Below are 7,564 nucleotides of genomic sequence, written 5' to 3' on the forward strand. Positions count from 1 at the left end.
AGCCCCTGCCCTCTGTTCTCAGGGTCTGTTATCTGGCCAGAAATTCATATACAGTAATACCTCGGTTCACAAGCACTTCTGTTCGCACACAATTCGGTTCACGAACAGAAAATTTGCCAAAATTTCGCTTCCATTCGTGAACTCCGCATCAGGTGATGAACACGATCACGGCCAACTTCCCCACACAGACATGATCATGGCAATCTTCCCTGCTCTGAAAAGTGGTTGTGGCTTCCCCTAGTCAAGATTGCGGTCACAGACTCTCCCTCCAAACAATAACCTTCTCTCCTCCCACCTTCCTGTCCTCCACACCAGAAGTCGCGTCAAGTAAGGTTATTGTTCTCTCTCTGCATAGTCTACTGTACTGTACTTCGTTTCATATTTTTGTGGTTAAAAAGATACATATGGTTCAGAATGGAGTAACCTTATTTACATTGAACCTTATGGGGAAATTTGACTCGGTTCACGGCCAATTCAGTTGGTGACCAGAATTGTGGAACGAATTAAGTTCGTGAACAGAGGCGCAACTGTATAGGACACCTTCAAACAGAGGATTGTCCTTTCTGATAGCCCTTCAAATAGAGGACTGTCTTCTGTAATGTAGGACACAGGGCCACCCTAACAAATCCCAAGCAGGCCAGGCTGCTTTGGAAAGGCATCACAAACAAGTCAATCCACCTTTATCACAGGAGAGGCCTTTCCTCCTACAGGCCCTTTGAGATGCAAATAGAGTTCAGCCAATTTCCTCAGCTCAGCAGCGGTCCTTCTGCACCATCCCCTGCCTTGCATCTGCCAGCCAAGCCCCGCCAGTCCCCTTGGGGGAAGCTATGGGGCAGGCTTAATAATGTTTGTTCTCCTCCTCGACCCATTAATGAAGGGCCAGCTGCTCCTGGCCTCTCTGAGGGGTTGAAATCAGATGGCAGCAGGGCAAACCCCAAGGGCAGTCCTCATTAATTGGTACTTCAGTCAAAATTAAGACTTAAAGTGGGTAAGTGCATCCGGGCAGCAGCTGGGGGCAGTGGAGAGCTCGGCCTGTCCCGTCGAGTGCGCCACCTGCTTTCTTGCTCACTACGAAAGCTTGGGCCGTTCGTGCAGCATCCAGCTAAGTGCCATGCCCAGCACGCACATGCTCAGTGGGGCAGCCAACACATGACAGAACGGACTCCGACTCCTGCTCTGCCTTTCACGCATTCACACAGAGGAGAAAACAAGCTCCGTTTGCTTCGGGACCTGGGGTGTCCATCACACACGTGCGGCTTAAATCGAAAGGATAAGACCAAACAAAGACCCACCATGACCCCTCTATGGGATGCTAAGTCTGTCCCGCGGATCAATCTCTTTGGTTAGAATCTGGACGGGAGACTGAGTCCTGCATTGAGCTGGCTGCTGGACCAAATTGCCTTTTAGACCCCTTCCAGCTGTAAGACTCTTCAATAATTCTAAGTGTATTGATCTGTCACCTTCCAACAGATTGACCCTCCCTGCCTGCCTGCCTGCCTTCCTTCAGCAACACCACCTAGAAAACGCCACAGGCTTATTCCTGAATACCTTGTTTGCTCTTTCCTGTATCACACAAAGCCCTCCACTCATTTTAGTGATGGCATATTCAACGCTCAAGTTGCAAAGGATGCATTGTGCTCCACCAATGAGTTCAAAGCTAGATTGGCCTAAGCATTAGATGTCTTGGGGCATGTCTTGTTAGAGCTAGAACCTAGCTCACCCAAGGAAGCTGATTGAGGAGAGATGCAGAATAGGCAAAAGAAGGTGTCAAACAGAGGAATATCTCACCACAAGATAATGAGCCAATTCATGGAGGAAAGGGCTATCAGTGGCTACTAGCCATAATGGTTCTAGTCTGGTCTAGTCTAGTCCAGTCCATTGTCACCCTGCCTTTTTCCAGCTAGGAACTCCAGGAACTTACACAATCCTCATCCTCCACTCCACTTCATCTTCAGCACAGCCCGGTGAGGTAGGTTAGGTTGAGCGTCAGTAATTGATCCAAAGTCACCTTCTAAGCTCCATGGCCAAGTAAGGACTAGAACCCACATTCCTGAGTCCTAGTCAGACACTTTCACAGCTATACCATACTGGCTCTGGCATTTTCTTGCAAGTTTGTGAGTCTCCTGATGCAGTGTGCAACTGCATGTGTTGGTATGTGCCGCTATGTGGTCATGAAAGAGAATGGGCATTTCCCATACCTGCCACAGGATGCTTGGGGCAACAGATTCCTGAGCGGTGGATGAGTGTCTCCATACTTCTGCCATTTTTCAGCAGTACAGCTTCCTCCTCTCTGATGCAAATGCACAAAGAAATTGATCCACCAAGTTCCATCTGAAGGGAACCTGGTTGTCCACCTTTGTCCAAGGCTGAGCTCAAGATGAAGACACTCACTTGGGTTATTAAATGGAGAAGAGGAGAGAAAGAGCCCAAAAGAAGTCATCATGTTAATACATATTGCAGTTAATTACATGGATACCCCATCTTTCCCCCAGGCTGGTGTATATTTTATTGTTACTATGACTGTAATGATAAACATAATAACCCACATCAAAGGGTGAGTTTGGACTGAGCATGGGTTGTCACTGAACCATGGGTTATTGAAATGTGGATATTCATGTTGTCTGAAACCATCTGTGTTAACAAACCGGGGCTGGTTAACCATGAACAACCCATGAAGAGAACCCATGTTTGTTTCTGGGTTATGAACTGTCCATTATTCATGGTCAACGAAGCCTAGTTTCTTACTATGGATTTGGACAACATGATAACCCAACATAGCAACCCACAGTTCAATGAGAACCCATGTTTAACCCATGTGTGAGGGTTAACATGTTACTTGAGCCCAGTCAACGACGCTGCAAGGTAATTTAGGCTTAGTGATCATAGCTAGATCAGGGTTACTGAGGGAGCTTCATGGCTGAGAGGCAAAACAAGGTCTTCCAGATCTGAGCCCAACCATTGCACCGCACTGGCTTAGGCATGGCGGGGCATGCAGAAGGAAGAGTGATTGTCCTAGAGAAGCCTCTCCTGCCAATTCTGGACAGGAATGATGGGTGCAGTAATCCAACCCATCTCCCACTGTTGGGAGAGTCTGCCATAGAAGTTAAGCAGCTCGGTTCATCAAGCACTGAGTACTGAAGAGTTGTTTAGTTCCACTGAGCTACCGCAGGTAGTTGTGCATGTCAAGTTGTTCAGATATCACAGTCTTCTATTTTTGTCCTAACCAATTGCTGAACTGGGTTCTAACAGCCCACGCCTCCATTTGACATAGCAATCCAGATCCGCTCTTGTCTGAAAAGGTATGCATAGAGCCCTGTTCCCATAGGAACCAAGCACCCAGCATTCGGGAACAAGTGTGAGTAGCCCTGTTATCAGTTTCTGGGGGTGGGAGGTTGAAAATGAAGCCGCAAGAGGAAGGGCAGGGGGTTGGGTCATCCCAAGTTTTTCCTGTTCTATCGCATCAAGAGGATGCTTTGCCTCGGCCAGTGCCTCAGCATGGAACAAGAAACCAAATAACTTTGCTGTTTGACATGTATCAGACTGGCAATGCTCTGGGTCGGCTGGGGTGGTTTGGAAGTGCTCTCTGGCTGTGGCACAGGGGTGGGGAGCTGCTCGGCATGCATGTCAGTCTGCATTTAGGACAGCAGCTCTACCATCAAGTCCTGTACCATGTGCTGAACGGGAGAGTGGGGCCAGAAGGGCCGCTTCATTAAGAGTGGCTCTTAATTCTGATTTCAAGTGGCACTCGCTCCTCATCCCCAGAGCAGGCTGTATAGCGCTGTTCCCCCAAGGGGTCGTTAGGTGCCTTCCGTGTGCATGTTAGAATCTGAGGAATTCAAGCGTACAGGGAGGGAGGGAGGGAATCAACCTCTGCAATACGACCGCAGAGGAAAAAGCTGAACATGCCATGAAGCAAATGGTGAAAAGATTCCACTTTATTTCCAGTGGTTTGAACTACTAGGACAAAGGTGCTTTGTTTTATCTTGCTACATGTGTGAATCTGCTTGTCAGTGCAATGATGTCTGTGTCATTGCCCATCAATTTTTCAGAGTGGGAACTCTTAAAGTAATGATCACTGACTGTACTTTTTGCCTTCAAATCCCTCTGATCTCTGTTTGTATATAAATCTGCCAATCGATCATGCATCTTGCGAAATGATTGTGCCTGGGGTGGAGAACGTCGGGCTCACATCCATTCCTCCTCAGGCCCCAGTGTAGCTCCCTGAGGTCCCCAGGTGGTCATACCCCTTCCCACCTCCTACCAGTGGCTTGGTGGCTCCTGGCTTTTGTGCCACGTTCTCCCCATTCTGACCAGTTGATATACTTCTCCTAAGGTGGCAGGGAAGGACAGCTGGTTAATTAAACTCCCCTGACTCATATTCCATTAAACTGAAAAGCTAAGTACTAGTTAGAGTAGTCTGTCCCTCATGGTCACATTTAAATTAATTCAGATCAATTAATGCATTTAAAAAAGCAACCCCAAGGGCCCCACCTCCTAAGCTCTTCTCAGTATTTATGCTGCACTTCAGGTGTCTCAAAGAACTCAGTTTTAGAAGAGGATCAAACAGACCCTATTCTGGCTAGAAAAGGAGGAAAGTGGATGTTTTTACACCCAACCTGACCAAGACAAGAAAATACAGGCTAAGCAATAATGCTCAGTGATTACCTCTTAGTCAGACATCATCAAGTTCTAATCGAACCTGCATATATGTACATGCCCCCGAAGGAGAAAGAGGAGATTAAACTGAGCAAGGTGCACACATCTCATGCAGAGAGATATTTCTCTCTTCGCTATTGCAAAGAAGTCACCTGGTCTCATGGATCGGTTTCCCTTGGTGCGTAGCTGAGGTTGCCATCTCCATAAGTATTGGCTTTTCTGCACAAAAGACCCTGAGAAGCAGAGCAGGTCTTTGCTTTCTGCCAAGCACTGCCAGAGCAGGTATTTAGGAGTCATTGGTGTTCCTGTTGTGTTGTGCACATGCTTGCTGTGTTGGCCCAGTCTTCCTCTAAATTTCATAGAAAGCCCAATGTCTTCAACAGTTGGTGAACCTGACTTCCCAGGGATAACGCCCCATGCTGCTGCTGGAATAATTTGGTTGCTCTCCTTCCAGAAGAAAGGCTTCATGCTGAAATCCCAGAAGGATACGCTTCCGGGGAAACTCCTTGCACCATTGAAAGCACTGGCTTGTGAAACTAGCGGAGGATGACCTCAACTGGGGGCAAGCCAGGGTTGTGGCAGAGCATAGGCTGCCACAAAGAGGAAGGGCAAGATCTCTTCTTGCCACTAACGGAGGGTAGGACACGGAATAATCAATTCAAGCTGCGGCAACCCAGATTCAAGCTAGAGATCAGGAAATCTTCCTCACTTGACAGAGCAATACGGCAGTGGAACCAGCTGCCTAGAGAGGTAGTGGGCTCTCCTAGAGACATTCAAAAAGAACCTGGACAGCCATCTGAGTGGGATGCTGTAAACTGGTGTCCTGCAACAGCAGAAGGTTGGACTTGATGGCCTTCATGGCCCCTTCCACTCTACTCTTCTATGCTATGCTCACTGCTCCAGACACAGCCAAAGCTGGGGTGGTCATGATGAAAAATGTATGCCATGAGGAATGAAACTTTTATTTGATGAAGGATATAAAATATGCATCGCAGTGTTGAGTGTTGAGTCTTCTGTTTTAGAAGCTCTCATTTTAGAGAGCCAGTGGTGCAGGTTGCTGAAGCTGGTTATGAGTTCCCAGTTCCATATTTGCATGAATGGCTGAAACAGGGTTCAAAGTCCACCTGCATCACAAAATAAGTACTGGGTTATCCTGTATCTTCCTGACTGGGCACTTGTCCTTCAAGTCTCCAATCCAAACTTGTGTTTGTTGGGCAGTATAGAAACCCATTGATAAATAAACCTTCCACTGGTAGTGAATAATGAACTAGGGCGGGAGAGGGCTTGGTTCAAATTTCTGCTCAGCCAGAAAGTCCACCAGGTGACCTTGGGCCAGGCACCATCTTTCAGACTAACCTATTTTGCAGGGCTGTCTGGGGCATAAGGGGAGTGAAAGGACCCTCAGCTCTTTGGAGAAACACTGGGTATAAATGATCCTTCTCTGTTGGAAGTAAAGGTTTCCCCCAAACCTCTTTTCCACCAGAGAGCTTGTGTCCTTGTTGCCTTTTCAGTGATAAAGACTAAAATGCCTTCTTACCACAGCAGTTTTAGGGGGTACTCCAGTGGCCCCCTGAGGTTCTCTAGCAGGGCTGTAGGATTCATTAGAGTGCCGGATCCTGTGATTTCAGAGCTGGGTCTCCAAAGGCCAAGCTCCTGTCCTGCCCTTCCTTAGGTGGTGCTGGTAGGAGAAGAACCACACTGGCTTCCTGCACTGCCAGGTTGCAGACGTGCCTTGGAGAGGAGAAAAGTGAAGGAACGAGTCTGGGCCAAGGACTCACCCTGACTCCTGTCTGCTACGTATCTGTACCCCAGTCTCCTTCCTTTCCCCAGCACTATATCGAGGTGGCCAAAAAACAGCCATCCAGATTAAAATCAGGGCATGATTAAAATCAGGGCATATGGCAGAATTCATTGTCCCAGCACTTCATTCAGGACATGGGATGCCCTGAAGCCTCTAAGTCTAAAGGTTTATTTGCATCAACTGAAGGAGAATAGCATTGTGCTCTTACAATCCTATCCTTTGTAGACCTCCCTGCTTCCTATTTGAAATTGCTTTTGAAGACTTTTCCTTCCCTCTCTCTCTCTCCAGTAGCACTGACAAAGAGTCCTGGCCATTTTTATCACCTTGCTTTTGATCCCCCCAGTGAATTTGACTGAGCTGTAGAGAAGCTTGGAGTCTTTCTTCTACTCCATCCTGTCCCATGGCGGCTGGTCATAGGGTCAGAAGGGATGGAGAGATGTATGGAGGGAGATACAGCTGATGGAATGAGACTCCAGCACTGCAAGAGAAAATATTTTGTCTCTCAGCTTCATGCTTGGTCCCTGAATGCAACATGGAGCTGTATCACCACGCTGTGGAGAGAAGGAGGAACAGCATCTCCATAAGGAAAGCAACAAGCCTATGCACATCACAGGAAATCATGTGGTTTAACTCTTTTGAAAGGTTAGATCTGGATTTATTCATGCTTGGGCAGAGAAGGCTGTTGGCTGATGTATCTGTTGAGATCTTTATCTATTGAAACCATCCTTTTCAGCTTTATGTTGTTGTTGTTAGTCGCAAAGTCGTGTCCGACCCATCGTGACTCCATGGACAACATTCCTCCAGGTCTTCCTGTCCTCCACCATCCCCCAGAGTCCACTTAAGCTCACACCAACTGCTTCAGTGACTCCATCCAGCCACCTCATTCTCTGCCGTCCCCTTCTTCTTTTGCCGTCAATTGTTCCCAGCATTAGGCTCTTCTCCAGGGAGTCCTTCCTTCTCATTAGGTGGCCAAAGTATTTGAGTTTCATCTTCAGTGTCTGGCCTTCTAAAGAGCAGTGAGGGTTGATCTCCTCTAGGACTGACCGGTTTGATCGCCTTGCAGTCCCTTGGACTGCAAGGCGATCAAACCGGTCAGTCCTAGAGGAG

This window comes from Varanus komodoensis, unplaced genomic scaffold (genome assembly GCF_004798865.1).
Source record: "Varanus komodoensis strain SLA01 unplaced genomic scaffold, ASM479886v1 scaffold30, whole genome shotgun sequence".
NCBI lineage: Eukaryota > Metazoa > Chordata > Lepidosauria > Squamata > Varanidae > Varanus > Varanus komodoensis.